The sequence below is a fragment of the Hyperolius riggenbachi genome, chromosome 6, assembly GCF_040937935.1.
Source record: "Hyperolius riggenbachi isolate aHypRig1 chromosome 6, aHypRig1.pri, whole genome shotgun sequence".
In the NCBI taxonomy this organism is placed as follows: Eukaryota; Metazoa; Chordata; class Amphibia; order Anura; family Hyperoliidae; genus Hyperolius; species Hyperolius riggenbachi.
This window is the reverse complement of record NC_090651.1, coordinates 86439035-86461588: the sequence shown is the minus strand read 5'-3', so window position 1 is coordinate 86461588 and position 22554 is coordinate 86439035. Positions and strand designations below refer to the sequence as shown.

At 42.5% G+C, this 22554-nt stretch overlaps 1 protein-coding gene and 1 non-coding gene across 2 annotated transcripts in view; both read left to right on the top strand.

The window, feature by feature from the left end:
- Positions 1–22554, top strand: part of COP1 (COP1 E3 ubiquitin ligase) — a 319426-nt gene that overhangs the window by 272006 nt on the left and 24866 nt on the right. The window lies entirely within an intron of this gene.
- LOC137523192 (small Cajal body-specific RNA 3) lies at positions 4156–4291 on the top strand. The gene has a single exon (XR_011022554.1). It is a non-coding gene; the product is annotated as a small Cajal body-specific RNA 3 (non-coding RNA).

Below are 22554 nucleotides of genomic sequence, written 5' to 3'. Positions count from 1 at the left end.
TAGTGCAAGGAGAATTGCTGTAAATCTGGTGCTACCCAAAGTGACCAATCAGAACAATCTGCAAAAAAAAAGGGGGGCGCTGGATTTTGAGCGTGCAAGGGAATACAACACCGTAGTAATGCTATAAAAAAAACATTAAGCCTATTTATCAGATAGAAAGCATCTGTATTGGCCGTGGCAGCTAGTAAGATTGTTTCTGCTGTTCTCATGCTACACCTGAAAATTGGTCAGTGATTTGGCCATTGCAGACAATTCTAATGCTATTGAGGCCACACATTACCCTCAGCATTGAAACTGCAGTGAGCCAGACCTGACGTGCTTGAAGAGGAACTTTGGTACTTATCAGTTAGCCGGGCGCATCCGGCAGGTGGCGCTAATTACTATTCCCCCTCCAGGCCGACATGGATAGTAGGGAAAGATGTAACTCTGGTGGAGTTTTGTCGCCCCCTAGAGGATGCGCCCGGCTAACTGATAAGTACCGGAACTTTATCCAAGGATTAAACTTCATCCCAATCAGTAGCCGAAACCACCTTTCCCATGAGAAATGTTTACCTTTTCTGGAATAGATCGCTGGGGACTGTGTGGCTGATATTGTGGTGAAACCCCTCCCATAGTTTGATGTCATGACCACGGTCCTGACAGTTCGCGGTCTGTGAACTGCATTGCATTGTGGGAAATGATGACTTTTTCCAACTGCCAAGCAAGCAGTATCTCCCTCTGTGCATAGAACTCTCAGTAACAAACATTATTATTATTATTATTTTTTAGTATTTATATAGCGCCGACATCTTCCGCAGAGCTGTACAGAGTCTATATAGTCTTGTCATTAAAGTGAATGGGTACCCTTTTAAAAATAAAAGTCAGGTACTCACCTAAGGGGAGGGAAGGCTCGGTCCTAATGAGATTTCCCTCTCCTCTCCCGGTGCCCGGTCCCGCTCAGGATCCCCTGTAGCAGTATTCGACCAGTTCGGTGAAATACTGCCACTTCGGCCGCCGAAGGGAGGTTTCGGAAGTCTTCGGGAGCACTCGGGCTCTGAAGATGGGCCGCTCCATACTACGCATGCGCGGGCACCCTCTATGACGCACTTGCGCAGGTCTATAACACACTCGCGCGTGCGTGGTAAGGAGCGGCCCGTCTTCGGGAGCCAGAGTGCTCCCGATGACTTCCGAAGTCCCCCGCAGCGGGGGATTTGAACGGAGGACTTTTTTTTTTTTTTTTTTAAATCGGTACCCATTGGCTTTAACTGTCCCTCGGAGGAGTGCACATTCCGTACAGATCACCTGGCAGGACTAAAGATGTCACCACCAGTGATACAGTTCTGAATGAAGATCTGGGAGAGGAAAGATTTTACAAGGGGGAAATTAATGAATAAATAATTTATAAATGAATATTGTAAAAAAGCTATTTTATTCATTATTTTCACTACAGTTCCTCTTTAATCTTCACCTAATGCTCTGCTGCAGTGCATACTTTTGGTTTATAGGAATTTGCTCTGTTTGATCTGGGTCCCTTTTAACCTAGTTTTAGCTTGACTTTGGCCTCAATTCACTAAGATCATGGTAGAGATAATAAGGCAAGAGAAAACTTACCTCCACACGTGAGAGAGTTATCTTACCTCTTCATTCCTTAAGTTACCTCTCCTGTAGTTAATTTACCTCCTCTGTAGTTAATTTACCTCCTCTGTAGTTATTTTCACACGCAGTTAATTAAGCCTGTCTTTAACTCTGGAGTTATTTTAAGGATTGGAGAGTTAATTTAAAGACAGAAGAGTTAACTTTAGGCTTGCCTGAGGTAAAATGTTTCCTGAATACTACATGCCTTATCACCATGGTAACAACTCTAGAAGAGTTATTAAAGACAGGAGATAAGTTTAGTGAATTGAGGCCTTTAGGTTTTACAGTATATTTTTTACCCTATGGTACCCCAAACCTCAGCTCACAAAAATATTGCTCTGATCTCTAGTGGATTAACCTTCCTAACAATCTGGAGAGTATAGAAATATCTGGGGTATCCTAATAGGGGTCCCAGTCTTTGGGATGCTGCTAGAAGTCTGGGTATTCTGCGTTCTGTGCAGTCATTACTGGAGGAGTACATATCCATTGTGTGGGACCTGAACATGCACAACCAATGTCAGATATGCAGAAAGATGAAAGGATCACTATTGCAAAAAGATGTATATGTCGCCCAGAGTAAAATGCACTGTAAATTACTTTACCAATGTTGCAAAAATCTGGTTTTGGACTAGTCCATCTTCTCATGCAGGATTCTCAGCATTTCCTTTATTCTTTACAAGATGGTGGCTGGACACCCTACTCTCTTTTACACGAGTTCCGTAGTTGGGCTCAACAACTACAATTCTGTTAAGTGGTTATGAAAATAATGAAAACTCTGAGAAAGGAGTAAATAGACTAGTTCGGTACCTGTCAGATCATCAGATTTTTACAGCCCAGTGTAAGTGACAGCAACATAGGGGAAAAAATTAATGTATATCGCATGTTATTCTGGATCAAATGTACTCTTTTAATTGTAAAAGTTGACAGTTTTTCCCAATAGTGGTACTTTAATTGGGCATCATGGTAGCATCTTGTCTTGCAAAGCTGGGGTCCTAGCCTCCCAGGTTTAGCTATAGGCCAAGGCACAGCCTGTTGTGTAGTAGATAGCACACTCTTGCCTTGCAGCGCTGGGGTTTTTAGTTACTTCACATAAGATCGTAAGCCCCTAAAAGGGACTATTGGCAACATAACTATGGACTCTATAAATCTCTGTGAAAGATGTCCGTTCTTCTATAAACACATTTTAACCACCCTGGCGTTCTATTAAGATCGCCAGGGCAGCTGTGGGAGGGTTTTTTTTTTAATAAAAAAAAAACGATTTCATGCAGCCAACTGAAAGTTGGCTGTATGAAAGCCCACTAGAGGGCACTCCTAACCCATATTTCTGATCGCCTCCGGCGATCCGCAGTAACAAGGAAGGCCGCAATGATCCTTGTTACGTTTTGCTCGTCGCCATGGCGACGAGCGGAGTGACGTCATGGACGTCAGCCGACGTCCTGACGTCAGCCTCCTCCGATCCAGCTCTCAGCGCTGGCCGGAACTGTTTGTTCCGGCTGCGCAGGGCTCGGGCGGCTGGGGGGACCCTCTTTCGCCGCTGCACGCGGCGGATCGCCGCGCTGCGGCGGCGATCAGGTAGCACACGCGGCTGGCAAAGTGCCGGCTGCGTGTGCTGCTTTTTATAGCGAGCAAATCGGCCCAGCAGGGCCTGAGCGGCAGCCACCGGCGGTGATGGACGAGCTGAGCTCGTCCATACAGCTAAGGTGGTTCATAATACTCTCCTCTATACTATCCATTCTGATTGTAGCATTCCCTATTCATATGTTTCTCGACGATTTGTTGCTCTTAATGTTTTTCTGACACGTGGAGATAGTTATTGTTTGCTTTTTGGTGTCTTTTGTTTTTCCTGAGGTGAGAGACATGTGGAGGCTGACATATTTATTTGATGCAAATTGCCTGGCTGTCCTGCTGATCCCCTGCCTCTAATACCTTTAACCTTTGACCCTGAACAAGCATGCAGCAGGTGTTTCTAACAAAAACTGATAAGATTAGCTGCATGCTTGTTTCAGGTGTGTGTGATTCAGACACAGAACGGCCAAGCAAATGGTATTGTTTAAAAAAAAAAAAATATGGTATGTCAGCCTTCATATGTATCACACCTCGGGTTCCTTTTATGTGAAATGATTTCATCATTATTTGGAGTGTTTAATGGGCAGCACGGTGGTGTAGGGGATCGCATTCTCGCCATACAGCACTGGATCCCTGGTTCGAATAACATCCAGGGCACCATCTGCAGGGATTTTGTATGTTCTCCCCATGTCTGCATGTGTTTCCTCCAGGCACTCTGATTTCCTCCCACTCCCCAATAATATACAGATAAGTTAATTGACTTCCCCCCCTAAATTGTCCCTAGACTACAATGGACATATGACTATGGTAGTGATTAGATTGTGAGCTCCTCTGAGGGATAGTTAGTGACAAGACTAAATACTCTGTACAGCGCTGCTGAGAATACCGGTGCTATATAAATACTATGTAATAATAATTCAATAAATCATGTAATTAGGGCAGTATTATGGTCTGGATGTACTGGAAGGTAGGGAATATAGAAGCTGCATTACTAGATGCGTGCAGGTGTAGTGTCTGTCCGCACTATCAGTCTTCCTATAATGAAGTACTGGAGGTCTCTGTCAGGCCTTGTGCAGTGTACAGAGAGCCTGATCGTTGCCCTCCACACACATCCTCACTGATCCCTTCATGTAGTTAGAGAGCAGCACAGATCAATGCACTAGCAAGATAACCAGGATGTAAGTTGTGTTGTACCTAATGGCGCATTGCTAATGACTGCTTTCATCATCATTTTTCCTTCCAATTTTTTTCATTCAACCATTACTTTTTGCATGTTGGTATTGAATCCGACAACTAATTGCCTGTGAAGCACCGTGTCTGCAAGCCTGCGTTCTGTTCCTTTCAGATAATTCATTCTTCTGTCCCGCTCTGTTTACTTGTTTTGTATTGAAGCTGCCATATCTTTACCCAGAAGTAGTCAAGAGGCCAAGAATCTCATTTCTGAAGACTGCACTTAGAACTACTCTGTCATGTTGTGCTATAGTTGTAGGTGCTGTTAAGATTCCAGATGGATTTTTGTCAGGTAGATTGCTTCATTTTTCATGAGGATTATTAACATTATTGCGTATTTACAGAGTCCATAGACACGCCACTAATTGTCCCTCAGAGAAGCTGACAATCTATTCCTTTCCATAGTCCTAAAACGGATGGTATTTGACATAATTCAGCTTTAAGTGAGCAACTGTGGTTTCCCATGATGCATCACTCCTGAATATGCAAATCATCTCTTTATGCCCTTGAAAGCAAGGCTGCATGCCCCGAACTGCTGGTACAAAGTGAGCCTGTAGCTAATAAATTTTACAGAGCTATAGGCTTGCTATACACCAGCTGTTCTGAATGTGCAGCCCTTTTTACAGGGGCATAAAGGATTTGCATATTCTAGAGGGATGCATTATGGGAAACCATAGTTGCTCACTTGAAGCTAAATTATCGCAAATACCGTCTGTTATAAATAGGTAAAATTACATTTAGCATAGCTCTTTATAGAGGACTTTTTGGTGTTTTTTAATAGAGAACTTTTTGGTCTCTTGTGACCAATTAGCAGCTTCAAAGGAATTATCTTGTTTGAGGTAAGCGCACTGCTTTTGACCTCCGCTTTCAAAACTCCTTGGCCCATATACAATTCACTCTTTCTCCTGAGTTTTCTCCTAAGAGATACTTTTTCATCTTCTATTTAAAATAACTTTTCAGCACTCTGCAATTGAAAAAGTATTTGAAAAAGTACTATCAAAATTATTTTGAGTGTTTTTTTTCTTGCATGTTTGTGGTTTTAAATGCATTTTATTGACAAGTTTGAAAATATCACTCAGGAGAAAACGTTAATTGCAGCCCTTGTGCTGTTAATTCTTGGAATGCTTTGATGTCTCTTTGCTAGCAGAAAATATAGAACCTGAAAGCAGAAGTCCTCTGTTGTTGACTAACCCTGCCCCCTAGTGACAAGCGGCCATAAATACACATTACAGCCACACTGTTTAATAGCAAGGAAGTAAATACAAAATGTGCTAAAATAAACTGGCCTGGAGCACTTGCAAGCCTCTAAATAAATTGACCGCTAAAGGGTTAGTAGGGGGCTTTTGGTCTCTTTTTAGCCCTTTATACTTTCCTAGTGGTTCCAAAGAAATTCCCTTTAGAAAAGTCTCATGACTCGGAGATCTGTGCACAAAGTGTAGAGCTGCCACAAAAGTGTAAGGTTCTTCCTCAGCTCTGAGCTTTTGCCTAACCCCACCCACTCCCTCCCTCTGTTCCTCCTGTGGAAGTATGAGAGGAAGCAGACTGGGGTAAAGCAATACTAAAGCTAGCTGAAAAAATGAGTTTGTTACTCGCCTATGAAAAACAAGTGTTTGCTTTCTTAAAACAGAAAGTATTTGCAATAGTTCAAGTTGGAGTGAGCTCCGAGATGTCTTCCAATGCATCACTGCTGAATATATGCATTGGAAGCTATATACACCTCCAGATCCACTGGAATGCAATGATGTGTCCGCTTGTAATTCGTACAGAGCCATAATAATCCAACATGCATACAGACTGTTTCGGATTGGTGGATCCTCATCAGTGCATGGCATGGATTAATTTGGCTCTGTGAAGTAGGACTTGAATACTTGCATATGTAAACTGAAGGCTCTCGATCCCATACATCCCCCGATCCTCTCTCTATCCGCTTGTTCCACTGCTGGGCCCTGGTAAAGTTCTTCAGCTAGCTTGGTCTAATCCCTATTTGGCACTCCTCAGGCAGCCTTCGGAAGTACTTGCATCCCCAAGTGCTTCTAAAAGACGAGCAAATCCATACCGCGCACACACAAGTTTGGGCTTGCACATGTACAACAGAAGGGAAGGTGCTCTAATCGTGAAATAAGCAGATTTTATTCAGCAACCCCAAACATCATTGCACTTACTTGGTTAAAAGATATAAAAGCATGCTAGGGACTAAGCCCATATTACGTCAAGGGAGGTGCCTGTTGAGTTGCCATGGCCAGCAGCAACTCTGCTCCCTGGTGGAGGAGGGCATTAGGCTGTCTCCCTGTTGCTAACGTGCCAGTGATGTCACAACGCGTTTCAGGTGCCCATGCACAATACCTACCGTATGTGCCAATCTTCAGAAGCACTCGGAAACGCGTTCTTCCCAAGCCTGCCAAGGAGTCCCAAAAGTGCAGAATTTCAACTGGGGGTAGAGGTTTAACGAGGGGACACAGCAGAATGGGGAGGCTCTATGGGATCCACAGCCTTACCTCTCCAATAGACAGCTCCCTTTACTATTGCTTTAACTGAAGTTTAAAGAGGTAAAAAAAAACCTTATCAGCTTAGTGATCAGAGGGCTCAACTGTTACCTCCTCTGTATAAAAGGCGACTTCTGCATCTAAAATGTTCTTTGTTAAAATGCTGCTGCTTAGATCACATAATCTTTCTTTTCAGACTGCAAAGGGGTGGGGCACACACTGAATCTCTGATTATTACCTCCTTGTACAGGAAAGTGGCCAGCGTTGGGACTTTTGACCTAGTACTTTAATAGTCATTTATTGGACGAAAGCAAATTAAGCTTCTACACAGGCAAAAACATTTGTGGCTAGAGATGGGGCCTTTTATTAATAAATGATGACAGCCATGAAACTTGCAGCTTCAATAACAAGTCACGATAGCTTCCATCTTTCTATAATGACAACTCCCTTGTAGGTTATCATAACTGCCTTTCATAGTCTCTTTTGTTCCATGAAACAAAGCTCTCCCATTGTGCTTGCTTCTGTGTGACCTTCTTTCTGTTATTCCGCTTCTACCTCTCCTGCTCCGTTCTCTCTTCCCTCGCTCGGGTTTCTCATCTCTAATCAAGTTGAGAAATTTGCTTTGCGTAGAACAATCTTGAAGATGAAAAATGATTAGTATCTTGAAGGAAGGCGCTTATCTAGTTATAGGAATCTCTAGCTTATATTGTTTTTCTTTGTCCTCGAGGGATTTGAGCTTCTTACGCTGCAGGGATCAGTTTCTATTACCTTGCAAGTTGCAAGCCCATTCTCATGGTAACCAACTCCCCATTGCTTTAAACAGATCTCTCTTCCACAAAGTATCCGAGGCTTATTCAGGATGCTTTATCCAGCCATTTTATTTTTTCTTCCAGTTCCTCCATTTTATTGTTGTACTTTTTACATTTAATTATTGGCCTGGAGTAGAATGGGCCTCGAGTATAAAGAGTATCTGAAATGAAGCTGCGTGTTTCCCGCTCCATTGCCTACAATAGAACAGTTGGGATCCAGTTGCCATGGGCAAAACAGACTCTCTACCTTTCTTTCTATAGCTAAAATACAAACATTTCCAGCCAATTCAATAACATTAAGCTTAAATAGATCAGTTCTAACGCATTTTGTAGCACTGAGGCCTTCAGCGTTGACGGGAGTGTGTAGTCCCTCTAGGAATTGTTTTGTCTGCTTGATTAACTCCTTTCTGACTTGTACACAGATTAACAGCTTTGATAACCTGATAATTACCACCACAATGGAATGAGTTATATTGCCCATGCCTTCCTCCAGCTGCTGCATCAAGACAGAGTTGATTGTACGGTCGGCATAGACTGATTTCATCCTACAGGTATAAAAACTTGATACTTGACATGCTTTCCCAGAAGTCATACCACTCTGAATTAGTTAGAAAAGGATTTTAATAGGAAGATGGCCTGCAGCATAATTTATACTGTAGTACCGCAGTTATACTGTAGATTTAAATAAACGAGTCATGGACCTGTGTTCACTTTGATGGCTATCTACAGCTTACCAGTGTTTCAGAAGCCTTGTGTAGGCAATCAGTGGTTGTGCATAAGCTTCTATACTTGGCAATCTCAGTTTTGAAGTACCTAAACGGGTGCACTTTTAAGATCGGTTTCCTGCAGCACTGACTTTGGGTCAGTTCTCACTAGGTCTGCTGCCTATTTTCCAGAGCAGACCGATGGACATGTAGAATTGACTTTTCCATGGTCCTGTTCACATGGTTTGGTTGTCTGAGATACAGGGATGCACAGTGTGGTATTAAAACAATTATTTTTATTCCATAAATGTTTAACCCAATATTTTGTTCTTAATGGGATCTCCAGTATTTTATGTAAATTTTGTGTGCAGCAGTACTTGACCTATTTGGGCTTGGCCCACCCTTCATTAGGCATTGTATACAGGTGCATTAAGGCCTCTTTCACAGTGTGACATTAAAGTCGCATGTTAGAAAATTTTATAACGCAGACTAACGCACAGCAATACAAAGTCTGTGCGACATTCACAGTGCACACGTTACGTTGTGTGTAACGTGTAGCAATATTTAGAAAGTTCTGCATGCTGTGCGTTTAGCAATACATTTGCTGCATTGTGTGTTGCACATGCTCAGTAAGGTGTTTTTTTTGTTAAAAAAATGGTAACGTATGCACCGTCTTCGTTCCATCAGTATGCGATGAAAACAGCGCACCGAGAGACACACAGCGCAGTGCAAAATAATGTCCAATTTCATAACCTACATGCGCTGCGTTAGGGGCACATTGTGCGACTTTAACGTCGAATCAAACGCAACTTCTCAATGTGAAAGAGGCCTTAGAGTTGACTATGAACCAGGGCTGTGGAGTCAGTACAAAAATTATCCAACTCCAAATCTGACTCCTCAGTTTATGAAACCTCAGACTCTAGATATCCAAAATTGCTCAAACTCTTCGACTCCCACTCTGACTCCACAGTCCTTACAGCTAAGCAAAACAATTAAGCGCCGTGAAATTTTGGCACACCATAGACCCTAATGTGAGTTACGGCTATAGCAGGGCTCAGAAAGACTGAACCCAGATTGCCTAAAAACAGTGTAATTTGTCCGCCAAATTACGTCCTTCCCCACTATCCATGGTGGCCTGGAAGGGGACTAGTAATTAATACTGCTGGGACCTGTTCAGGACCACAGTAAGCCTTTATCGGCTTCATCCTGCGCCAACATTTTTTAAGGCTATTTTTACATGTATCCTCCTGGCAGGGCTTTTGAGTGGGTACAAAAATCATCCAACTCCTCAGTGTATGAAACCATCAACTCCAGGTAACCAAAAATTGCTCTTACTCTGCGACTTTGATTCAACAGCCCTGCTATGAACCTTGCTGCCCCACTCCAGGCAGAAATCACATTGGCAGCTGTATACACTAGTATACAGCTAGTATACACTGGGCCTACTGGTGCTGAAAATCATTACTGCTGACAGGGGCATAAAGTACGAGGCATGGAAATGTTTTACAATATTCCTTTATAAATATTTTAGTCAATGATAGCTCACTGTAAACTTGTACCTAACCCTGTACAAAAACCTACCTTACTAAATATTTTACAGAACAGGTAAGGGTGGGGTAAGATTTTTCAGTGGGAAAACATTAAATTCAAAATAAGTAATTTTATTTATTAAGTTATATTCAGTTCCACTTAAGTTATAATCTTATGGAATCTAAAAAAACTGTTTTGATGCTGCACAGAGGGGTCTAATGCAATAGAAAAACGACTTTAGTGTGCCACCCTTAAAGTGAACCCAATCACCAAATGCAACAATTATAGACATTGCTTCTTAGTTCTTAGTAGTGTGAGCCTTTTGGGGGGGGGGGGGGAGGGGAGATGGGTTGTGGAGAGGCAACATTCATTTAGGGCTAGTTCACACTAAATGTGCAAATCATGCAGCGCAAATTTGCAGCATGAAATTTCACATTTTTACCACGATTTGTGTTTCCTGTTCAATAGAACGAGAATCTCAACGCAATCGCCCCCCAAATGCTGTGTGCAGCAAGTTTGCAATTTATGTAAATCGCAAACGCTCCAGTGAGAATGATCACAAAGGGAACTTAAAAGCTCCTGAGTGTGAACCAACCCATACCTACAATGGGATGCTCAGAAGCCTCCCGTGTATTTATAAGAGCCTCCATCTTGTTGCTTCCTGTGCCGCAGAACCACAGATTGAAGTACCCAGCCGCAAGATGTAATCGCAATAATGTACTACATCTAGCAGCATGCACTGTGGCAATCGGGGATGCACGACATCACCGTGGGTACCCTTATTGCTACTGGATACTTTGTCCATTTAACCTCCTAAGTTTTGTATATTTTCGCCTCTATGCCTGTCACTACAGGTTTCCTTTAAGAAGTGAATAAAGAGATATGAAAACATTACTGGTCTCATAATCTAATTTCTATCAGTCAGCTCAGTGTACAGGAATGCTCTATAGTGCCTGCGCTAAACCTTTCTATCTCCAGCATGCCTTCAGGAAAGCATAGTGCAAGGCTGTGATAATTATAATTTGCCCGTGTTTATATTGTGCCAGCTCATTATGTACTGCGGTATAACACAGCATACTCCATTGATGCCAACCTGTGTAACATAAGTGATCGTATTTCACTGCTAGTATTTATCGTGTACCTGTTACTGCCAGAATCCACATGAGCTCCCCAGACAACGGAATCCAAACAATGCTTGTAGGGAGATGAGCTCCGGAATACATTGCATTGCTGGAAAGAGACTGATGTGGATAGGTCTGTATGCAGAGATATACCCCCTGCCATCTGTGCTGCGCAGCTCATGAGAGAATGAGGACAGAAAGCTGCACTAATGTATATGGAGCAGCGGATGAGATGACTTATGCTGCACACCTTGCATCACACAGGAAATCTGTAACCTGAAAACCCAGCTGTGAGCCCAACACATGTTCTGTGATATAGATCCTTCTGACGCCGGGGGAATTTGCAGCTGATTTATACAAACAGAAATGAACTGTATTGCAAGTCAAAGCAATATATCTGTTATGGGGGAAGTTATTTATCTTTCTATTCTTCTTCATGTTGTTTTATTCTTATTTGCAATTTTTTTGTTAGTTTTTGTTTTGTTTGTTTTTTGAATATTTGAATATCTTTTTTTTTTTTTTCAACCCCATTTCTTTCTAGTATGCATGATTAGATTTTTTTTTCTTTACTACATTAGACATTTCATTTAGTCAAAGCACACATACATTTGGACAGGTGTGCTTTAAAAGATTAAAGTGAAAGAAAATTTATTAAACACCATAGGATTTCCATTTAGATTTTGGCCTAAAAATCGATGAACAAATGTCATTATTGTAAAATGTATCAAAGCGCTATAGCTAACACAGAATTAAAAGTCCAGTCGGAGTGCGCTACCACAAGGTCAGGCAGGACCTAAAAGACTTGTACACAATCGTTTAAGCGCACATCCTATTCATATAAAAGTCCACATAAAAATCACTTAGGAATCCTCATATGCAGTTTCTTGGTCTCTTGTGCCACCATCACCATGGACACCCAACAGTAAACAGACTCACCAGATGTATTGGCCACTGCTAGACTGGATTTGTGCATGGTTGGCCAGTCTAGCAGTGGCCAATACATCTGGTGAGTCTGTTTACTGTTGGGTGTCCATGGTGATGGTGGCACAAGAGACTAAGAAACTGCATATGAGGATTCCTAAGTGATTTTTATGTGGACTTTTATATTAATAGGATGTGCGCTTAAATGATTGTGTACAAATGTCATTATTGGCTTAGTCAAGTGGGATTGAAAGTTAGGCAATTGATAAACATGTAACTTTTTACTGTCTCAAACGATATAAAGCTGGGTGTAGCGATGTTCCCATCAGCGGCATTGTTGCAGAGCCAAATGCACACGTGCACATTTTACAGGGGACCACCAGCACTTTATTTGACCATGTGCTAAAACCATCTTTCCAGTCTAACCAATCCATTACCATTATTCAAAACACAAATAGATGATCATTACCAGGTGGGCCTACTCTGGTCCAGGGCCCCAGTGCAATCGCAACCCCTGTAACCTCCCCCCCCCCCCTTTCCCGTTTCTACACTGCAGGTTCCTAGCCAAATTCAATCAGACTTCTGCTGAATTCTGATCAATATCAAGTGCTATGAAGCATTAAAGGAACACTATCAATCTACATATTTTTTTCAATTGAGATAGGAATTGTTTGGGAAGTGTGCTGCTAAGTACTGGTGTATACATTTCACTGGCAACCTCTTTCTTTACTGTTATCAAAATACTTCAAACTTTACTGATGCCAAAACGGCAGAATGAGCCTTGAGGAGAGGGGAAATTCCCCTCACACTTGGTCAGTTAACCCTGTGTGTAACTGTGTGTGAGAGATCAAGAGAAAGCTCACAGCTTTTGTCACAGCTTTTCATACGGTTTTTACTTTCTGAGAAAAATACTCTGTAGTCTGATATGCAACACTGGCTGTGCATTGAAGCAGACACCCCTTCTGCAATTGATTTGTCCCAATAAATTACAGCTTTTGCCTCTGATATTTAACATGAAAAGTAGGAAAATGTTTACGCAGCTACTTAGACATTATTTGTACATTGTCATTTTAGAACACTTGGGCATTCATAGTATTCCTTTAAAACAATATTTACAGCACAATTTTCAATCTGTGAAATATTGTCCATTTAAAATATATCAGCCTGTGTTTACCTTATCCTAAAGGCAGCGACTGACTGTGGTTCTCCAAAAATAGATGTGCTGAAAATGACCACTATTAAAGGGCCCCTGTCACTTTACTCATTATGTATTAGCTTAAAATATCATGTGGGAAGATGCATACACGCATAAGAACTTTCTTCCATAAGCAAAGTGCTTTATAAATGTGTCGCTAACAAATTGATGCTGTTTAAAGATCCTATGTGCCAGATCTTTAAACAATGTGTTAGGGCAGCTGTATATAGGGTAGAATTTCAGCCAAGGTGACCCCCACCAACCTACTTTGCTGAGGTGTTTTTAGCATGTGTACCAGGTGGCTGCTTTCCTCATGTCCAAGTAATTAATATTTTTTAAACTATGGATCCATACTGATGAACTGTGTTCACCTTCTTACCCTACCCACCCAAAGCCATGTTGTGCACTGTATAGTTCTCCCTCTCCATAGCAACACAACAGCTACTGGCTAGTGATGCATCAGTACTGCACTCAGCCCTGAACTATCACCAGAGGGATTAAGTTCTGATCCTTTCAGGTGATAGTGATTGTGTGTGTATGAACCCGGAGTATGGGAGCACTGGCTGCTAATTGTTTTTTAAGCCCACTTAAGTACACTAAATCCTATTTTACAATCAATCATCAAGGGGTGAGCAGCACAAACCAACTTTTAATGCAATTTTTTTTGCAAAGTATGCACGCAGCAGTGGAGACCCCAATCCCCACAAGAAATATATAACATACAGAGGGGCTGCAGCACACAACAGGAAAACAGTGACAGGGGCTCTTGGTTACGCTTTAACGCGTTTAAGCTCACCAACTGCGCCAAAGTGTCCCCGATCTGGTGAGTCCTACTCTAACCATACAATGCTAGTTTTTATCAGCAGTCTAGTGGGAACTAATCCAAAAACCCAAGAGTCAACTAAATGGGAAAAAAGGAAATTAAAAACACCTCACCTTTCACTAGCTACCAAACGAACTCTCTGGACATGTGCAATGCACTCATTTATGTGTTTAACTGTGCTAGAGGTGGGCGTGGTTATGCAGGCTCACAGGGGAAAATTATAATCAATCATCAAGGGGTGAGCAGCACAAACCAACTTTTAATGCAATTTTTTTTTGCAAAGTATGCACGCAGCAGTGGAGACCCCAATCCCCACAAGAAATATATAACATACAGAGGGGCTGCAGCACACAACAGGAAAACAGTGACAGGGGCTCTTGGTTACGCTTTAACGCGTTTAAGCTCACCAACTGCGCCAAAGTGTCCCCGATCTGGTGAGTCCTACTCTAACCATACAATGCTAGTTTTTATCAGCAGTCTAGTGGGAACTAATCCAAAAACCCAAGAGTCAACTAAATGGGAAAAAAGGAAATTAAAAACACCTCACCTTTCACTAGCTACCAAACGAACTCTCTGGACATGTGCAATGCACTCATTTATGTGTTTAACTGTGCTAGAGGTGGGCGTGGTTATGCAGGCTCACAGGGGAAAATTATAATCAATCATCAAGGGGTGAGCAGCACAAACCAACTTTTAATGCAATTTTTTTTGCAAAGTATGCACGCAGCAGTGGAGACCCCAATCCCCACAAGAAATATATAACATACAGAGGGGCTGCAGCACACAACAGGAAAACAGTGACAGGGGCTCTTGGTTACGCTTTAACGCGTTTAAGCTCACCAACTGCGCCAAAGTGTCCCCGATCTGGTGAGTCCTACTCTAACCATACAATGCTAGTTTTTATCAGCAGTCTAGTGGGAACTAATCCAAAAACCCAAGAGTCAACTAAATGGGAAAAAAGGAAATTAAAAACACCTCACCTTTCACTAGCTACCAAACGAACTCTCTGGACATGTGCAATGCACTCATTTATGTGTTTAACTGTGCTAGAGGTGGGCGTGGTTATGCAGGCTCACAGGGGAAAATTATAATCAATCATCAAGGGGTGAGCAGCACAAACCAACTTTTAATGCAATTTTTTTTGCAAAGTATGCACGCAGCAGTGGAGACCCCAATCCCCACAAGAAATATATAACATACAGAGGGGCTGCAGCACACAACAGGAAAACAGTGACAGGGGCTCTTGGTTACGCTTTAACGCGTTTAAGCTCACCAACTGCGCCAAAGTGTCCCCGATCTGGTGAGTCCTACTCTAACCATACAATGCTAGTTTTTATCAGCAGTCTAGTGGGAACTAATCCAAAAACCCAAGAGTCAACTAAATGGGAAAAAAGGAAATTAAAAACACCTCACCTTTCACTAGCTACCAAACGAACTCTCTGGACATGTGCAATGCACTCATTTATGTGTTTAACTGTGCTAGAGGTGGGCGTGGTTATGCAGGCTCACAGGGGAAAATTATAATCAATCATCAAGGGGTGAGCAGCACAAACCAACTTTTAATGCAATTTTTTTTGCAAAGTATGCACGCAGCAGTGGAGACCCCAATCCCCACAAGAAATATATAACATACAGAGGGGCTGCAGCACACAACAGGAAAACAGTGACAGGGGCTCTTGGTTACGCTTTAACGCGTTTAAGCTCACCAACTGCGCCAAAGTGTCCCCGATCTGGTGAGTCCTACTCTAACCATACAATGCTAGTTTTTATCAGCAGTCTAGTGGGAACTAATCCAAAAACCCAAGAGTCAACTAAATGGGAAAAAAGGAAATTAAAAACACCTCACCTTTCACTAGCTACCAAACGAACTCTCTGGACATGTGCAATGCACTCATTTATGTGTTTAACTGTGCTAGAGGTGGGCGTGGTTATGCAGGCTCACAGGGGAAAATTATAATCAATCATCAAGGGGTGAGCAGCACAAACCAACTTTTAATGCAATTTTTTTTGCAAAGTATGCACGCAGCAGTGGAGACCCCAATCCCCACAAGAAATATATAACATACAGAGGGGCTGCAGCACACAACAGGAAAACAGTGACAGGGGCTCTTGGTTACGCTTTAACGCGTTTAAGCTCACCAACTGCGCCAAAGTGTCCCCGATCTGGTGAGTCCTACTCTAACCATACAATGCTAGTTTTTATCAGCAGTCTAGTGGGAACTAATCCAAAAACCCAAGAGTCAACTAAATGGGAAAAAAGGAAATTAAAAACACCTCACCTTTCACTAGCTACCAAACGAACTCTCTGGACATGTGCAATGCACTCATTTATGTGTTTAACTGTGCTAGAGGTGGGCGTGGTTATGCAGGCTCACAGGGGAAAATTATAATCAATCATCAAGGGGTGAGCAGCACAAACCAACTTTTAATGCAATTTTTTTTGCAAAGTATGCACGCAGCAGTGGAGACCCCAATCCCCACAAGAAATATATAACATACAGAGGGGCTGCAGCACACAACAGGAAAACAGTGACAGGGGCTCTTGGTTACGCTTTAACGCGTTTAAGCTCACCAACTGCGCCAAAGTGTCCCCGATCTGGTGAGTCCTACTCTAACCATACAATGCTAGTTTTTATCAGCAGTCTAGTGGGAACTAATCCAAAAACCCAAGAGTCAACTAAATGGGAAAAAAGGAAATTAAAAACACCTCACCTTTCACTAGCTACCAAACGAACTCTCTGGACATGTGCAATGCACTCATTTATGTGTTTAACTGTGCTAGAGGTGGGCGTGGTTATGCAGGCTCACAGGGGAAAATTATAATCAATCATCAAGGGGTGAGCAGCACAAACCAACTTTTAATGCAATTTTTTTTGCAAAGTATGCACGCAGCAGTGGAGACCCCAATCCCCACAAGAAATATATAACATACAGAGGGGCTGCAGCACACAACAGGAAAACAGTGACAGGGGCTCTTGGTTACGCTTTAACGCGTTTAAGCTCACCAACTGCGCCAAAGTGTCCCCGATCTGGTGAGTCCTACTCTAACCATACAATGCTAGTTTTTATCAGCAGTCTAGTGGGAACTAATCCAAAAACCCAAGAGTCAACTAAATGGGAAAAAAGGAAATTAAAAACACCTCACCTTTCACTAGCTACCAAACGAACTCTCTGGACATGTGCAATGCACTCATTTATGTGTTTAACTGTGCTAGAGGTGGGCGTGGTTATGCAGGCTCACAGGGGAAAATTATAATCAATCATCAAGGGGTGAGCAGCACAAACCAACTTTTAATGCAATTTTTTTTGCAAAGTATGCACGCAGCAGTGGAGACCCCAATCCCCACAAGAAATATATAACATACAGAGGGGCTGCAGCACACAACAGGAAAACAGTGACAGGGGCTCTTGGTTACGCTTTAACGCGTTTAAGCTCACCAACTGCGCCAAAGTGTCCCCGATCTGGTGAGTCCTACTCTAACCATACAATGCTAGTTTTTATCAGCAGTCTAGTGGGAACTAATCCAAAAACCCAAGAGTCAACTAAATGGGAAAAAAGGAAATTAAAAACACCTCACCTTTCACTAGCTACCAAACGAACTCTCTGGACATGTGCAATGCACTCATTTATGTGTTTAACTGTGCTAGAGGTGGGCGTGGTTATGCAGGCTCACAGGGGAAAATTATAATCAATCATCAAGGGGTGAGCAGCACAAACCAACTTTTAATGCAATTTTTTTTGCAAAGTATGTACGCAGCAGTGGAGACCCCAATCCCCACAAGAAATATATAACATACAGAGGGGCTGCAGCACACAACAGGAAAACAGAGAGTTCGTTTGGTAGCTAGTGAAAGGTGAGGTGTTTTTAATTTCCTTTTTTTCCCATTTAGTTGACTCTTGGGTTTTTGGATTAGTTCCCACTAGACTGCTGATAAAAACTAGCATTGTATGGTTAGAGTAGGACTCACCAGATCGGGGACACTTTGGCGCAGTTGGTGAGCTTAAACGCGTTAAAGCGTAACCAAGAGCCCCTGTCACTGTTTTCCTGTTGTGTGCTGCAGCCCCTCTGTATGTTATAAATCCTATTTTACACTATACGCTGAAAAACTGATGTGATTTAACTATCCACAACAGTGCATTGTGAAAAAGCTTTCAGTTAAAATGCGTATAGTATGAACTGAGCTTTAGAAAAACATGGCCATTACTTTGAAAATCATGTACTTTCTTTCTCCGACCCCCCCCCCCCCCCCCCCCCCCATCCTTCCAATGTCACCCCTGGGCTTTTGGAAATGTCCTTTCTGTTCCCCTCCCCTTCAGATATTGGTCAAATGCAGGCTCTTGATCTGTCTACGAGATAATCGTTTCTTTAGAATTGTGATGCCTGGTAGATTGTCTCCTGTACTACTTTCTGTGAATTAAAGCCAATCATTGTAGGATCTCAAGGGAAAATGCCTCTGGTCCCTCTCAGTGAGGATGCTTGTATCAGGTCATTCTACAGTGTTCTCAGTAGCTTCCATTTTCACTGAAATATTTTAGTGAAACTTTAGTTGGTGCAACTAACCTCTCACTAGAGTGTTTCTTGGAAAATGGAATCAATGCAATCTTGACTTCTAGTACCATACACAACTGCTGTTGATAAACAAGAACATGGTGGACTGTGTTACTCCAGGGCTATCCAACTCCAGTCCTCAAGGTCCTCACACATTTTTCGCACAGCTTAAATTAATTGATGGGACTGAATCTGGAAAGATTTAGTTCATCAAGTAGACCACATTTCTCCATTTCTCTGTTCATCCTAAGCACTAGAATGTCGCCAGTTAGGAATCAGGAGCTGATCCCCTTGGGTGACATCGCTGGTCCAGCCTGCACACATACGTGTCAGTAGCTGACAACGCGTGGTGTTGAGCAGCACATACATGACGCCACACAGCGGGATGGGTAAGGGTGCGAACAGTGGAATTGGTGGGGGAATCGGCGTTGCTGGGGTTGGGTAGATCTATTCGGCGTATCGCTCGTTGGTTGGGGATCGTCAGGTGCAGTACACACACCTGATTGTTGGCTGAGGTGATCATTAACAGCCGCCTCAGCTAACTTAAATCAGACGTGTGTCATTGTGTGTCATTGATCAGACTCTAGACCACAAAGCTCTATAAGCAGCTACTCTGAGCTCAGGATCCCCCCCATTCTTCTTATTTTAAGAGTCTCACTATAACACAGGCAGTCTAATTGCATGGACCGTCTAGAAGTCGGGGCACTTTCTGAGCTTGTAATGGGTACCTGGCAGCTGATATTTCTTATGCCCTGTTCATATGGTATCTAATCCACATTGGGTTGCTGTGGAAAAAATCTACTTCATCATTGCAGTTCTGAAGAGAGAAAAAAAATCCATCAGTGTTTTGTCTGTTTAGCGACAAGCTATGTGGCACAGAGAAGTGCACAGGAGACAGGGGGAAAAGCCATTACTCACTCAGCTGGCACAAGACATTTCTAAACCTGATTTTCCACCGCCAGGTGGGCAGCTTTAACACCATTGTAGTTGCATTTCTGCACAATGTGTCAGGAAAGTGAGGCACTAACCTGGCTTCAAGGTAGTTAATCCCTTAGCTTGTCCCCCTCAAAGGTTTATGGGTAGTTTCTGCCATGCGTAGGCAATCCGCAAGTGCATCCACTGTGTAATGAGAAATGCAGGGGCCGTTCCATGTTATGCCTTCTTAACCCAAAAGGGCCTTCATGGGGCTTTAGCTGCTGCCTTGTATGTGTCTTGTTTGCAGATGAGACTTATTAGATTAAAGCTGAAAGTGGAAGTTGCCAAGGTCAGGGCTACATACAAATGACTGCTTAGGCTAAATAATCAATTGTTCCCTTGCTTATGTTTAAAGCAAACGGGCATGGCTTTTATATTCTAGGTGGGGGTATAAATATGCCTCAACTCTGATCTCTCGACAGTCAGTGTAAAATACAGCAAAAGCTGTTCTAGCTGCAGGGCTGCTGAGGCAGAGAGAGATAACATATTAACGGGTCGTGCCTCAGGCATGTTTAATTTCTTAGCTTTCAGAGTAGAGCTTCACTGAGAACAGCACGTGGGACCTCAAAGGAGAAGAAATGTTCTTCATTGAGCACTTGTGGTGAATATTGCCTTAGCCGGCCCTAGTGGTGTTTCCATATATACTGTATATACACAGCAGGTGAATTAGCTAGCAGCAGGCTGACTCTCTTACCGGACTCTCTGGATTGGCTGAACGCCGTATCTAAACAGCAAAGGATACTCAAGGCAGAATCGCACCATAATGAGTTGGGAGCTGACAGAAGACTAGGTGGAAAGAGAGCGCGCTGTTGATGCAAGACAGTCTGTATAACCTCTTCACCCTCTTTAGTTATTGCCTACATGGAGTGTAATAGACATGATAGATGTGAAACAATATTATTGTGCAGCAAGCGAGGCATAAATTGTTACATTTATACGGTATCCCTTTAAAGCAACAGGGACAGCCATATTATCCCAGGAAATAAAACACATATGTAGGTAAATAAATTCTACTCACATAACACATGTATTGTACTGTCCACGTTTTGATTTCAGTGAATTTTAAATAGTAGATAAAGAGAAAACAGTTTCAGACATTTTACAACTGTGCTGCCTCTGACTAAAGCTAATCCTGATGTAATTTCCTCACATACATACTTCCCCCCCCCCCCCTCCTATAAACTGCCCTGTCATACAGTGGTGTAGCGAACGAGCTGTGGGCCCCAATGCAAGTCTTACATTGGGGCCCCCCAAACACTCTATACATAACAATTGATACGGCGCACCAAAACCTGCCAAGGACAACCACAGTGTCAGAGGAGCAAGAAGGGGATAAGGAACAGTTTGTTAATGATTACCACTATTCAAAGTATCTATATATCTATGATTATTATGAGCACAGGGCCAATAGAAAGCTAATACTGCAGTTGAGGGAGGGCCCTTCGGTTGCTACCTCTGCACCCTCTATTGCTACGCCCCTGCTGTCATATTTAGCTTTTTTTGTAAACATGTGGGTACAGCATAGATAGTATTTCAGCAGCCTCAGCACACTGAACTTCCCTCTGCCAATCAATGAGGAGCAGGAATGTGGGAGGGGAGGTAACCAGAGTCCCTCTCCTCGACAGTGAACCAAATAGAGCCAGGCTGACTGAGATAAGATTTATTACAGCAGAAACATTTATGATTATATAATATCTGTGCTGTGGGTAATATGAATTTGATTTCTTTGGCTGACAATCGCGCGTTAAAGCAAACCTGTCTACACAATACAACTGCTATAGGTTCTGAATGGAAATTGCATGTACCATCAGAAGCTAAATTAGCCCCAAACCTGCAAGGAACCTTTGCCACACTGCCCTGTTTCCTGCAGACACTCATCCTTGTACCATTTGATAGGCTTTTGATGCACAAACTGCCTACTGTTGCAGCCAAATTTTATAATTCGGGACTCATTAATCCTTAGTACCTGCTGCCATTTTTCTGTTCTCCAGCTCTGGTGTTTTCATTTTATAAGCAAGCTGCTTGACCTTGTTTCCACCTTAAAGTTATGGCTTTTCAATCACTAATCTTCTAAAGACCATACTGAACACCATATGTAAAATCCAAAAACCTTAATCGTGCGCTCCTCAACTGCTAATGACTCCTCTAATTGACCTGGATCGCTCCTGTGCTGAGTGTGTGTGTCACTCTCTCAATGCAATATATGGGGTATTGACAGGGCGCTCGACAGTATACTCCAATTCCAATACAGAAACTAAACAACACTTTACAGTATAGTTTTAAAATAATGTCCATTAAAATTATATAAACATGGAAATTAAAATTGGATATTAAAACGTAACAGAAGGAAAGTTCCAATAATCTTCCTCCAGCTTTCTCAGGGATGAAGTTTTGCACTTTCCTGACACGTATAGTTACATATGCGCTCACCAGAAATGTCAGCTGCCCTTCTCAGGATCAGCCCAAAGCACTTTTGGCCCAGCCAGCAACTCCGCGATATTCAAATATCCTTTCCTCTCACCTAATCGCTCCAGAGACGAGAAAAGAACTCCAATAGTGTAATACTGTATGGTAAGGATCAGTAAACTTCACCAGTGCTCCCAATTCCAACAGCAGCACCCAGTGCTCCACCACCAAAGATCAATAAAGCCACTCACCGTATTGCCTGGCTGACCCAGCACAGACCAGCAGCAATCACTTTGTAGATGACATCAACCTTGCTCCTTATAATGACATTTATCCTAGGGCTCAAAGAGGGCCAAACATAGTGTAAAACCTTCTTTATTAAAAAAAAAACTTAAAAGTAGTGCACTCACAATGTGGTAGATTCTTTTTTTTTTTTTTTTTTTTTTAATTGTTCTTGAATAAACCTTACCTGATCTAAACCCTTGTTTTTCTGGTTTGGTTCATCTGGAGAGGTATGATACCTCATGTATTTATGTCTTTACAACATATACTCTGAGAGATCTTTATTTTTGGGCTCCTCCACCCTTCTTCATCTGCAGCACTATGTTACCTTGGTTGATCACTGTG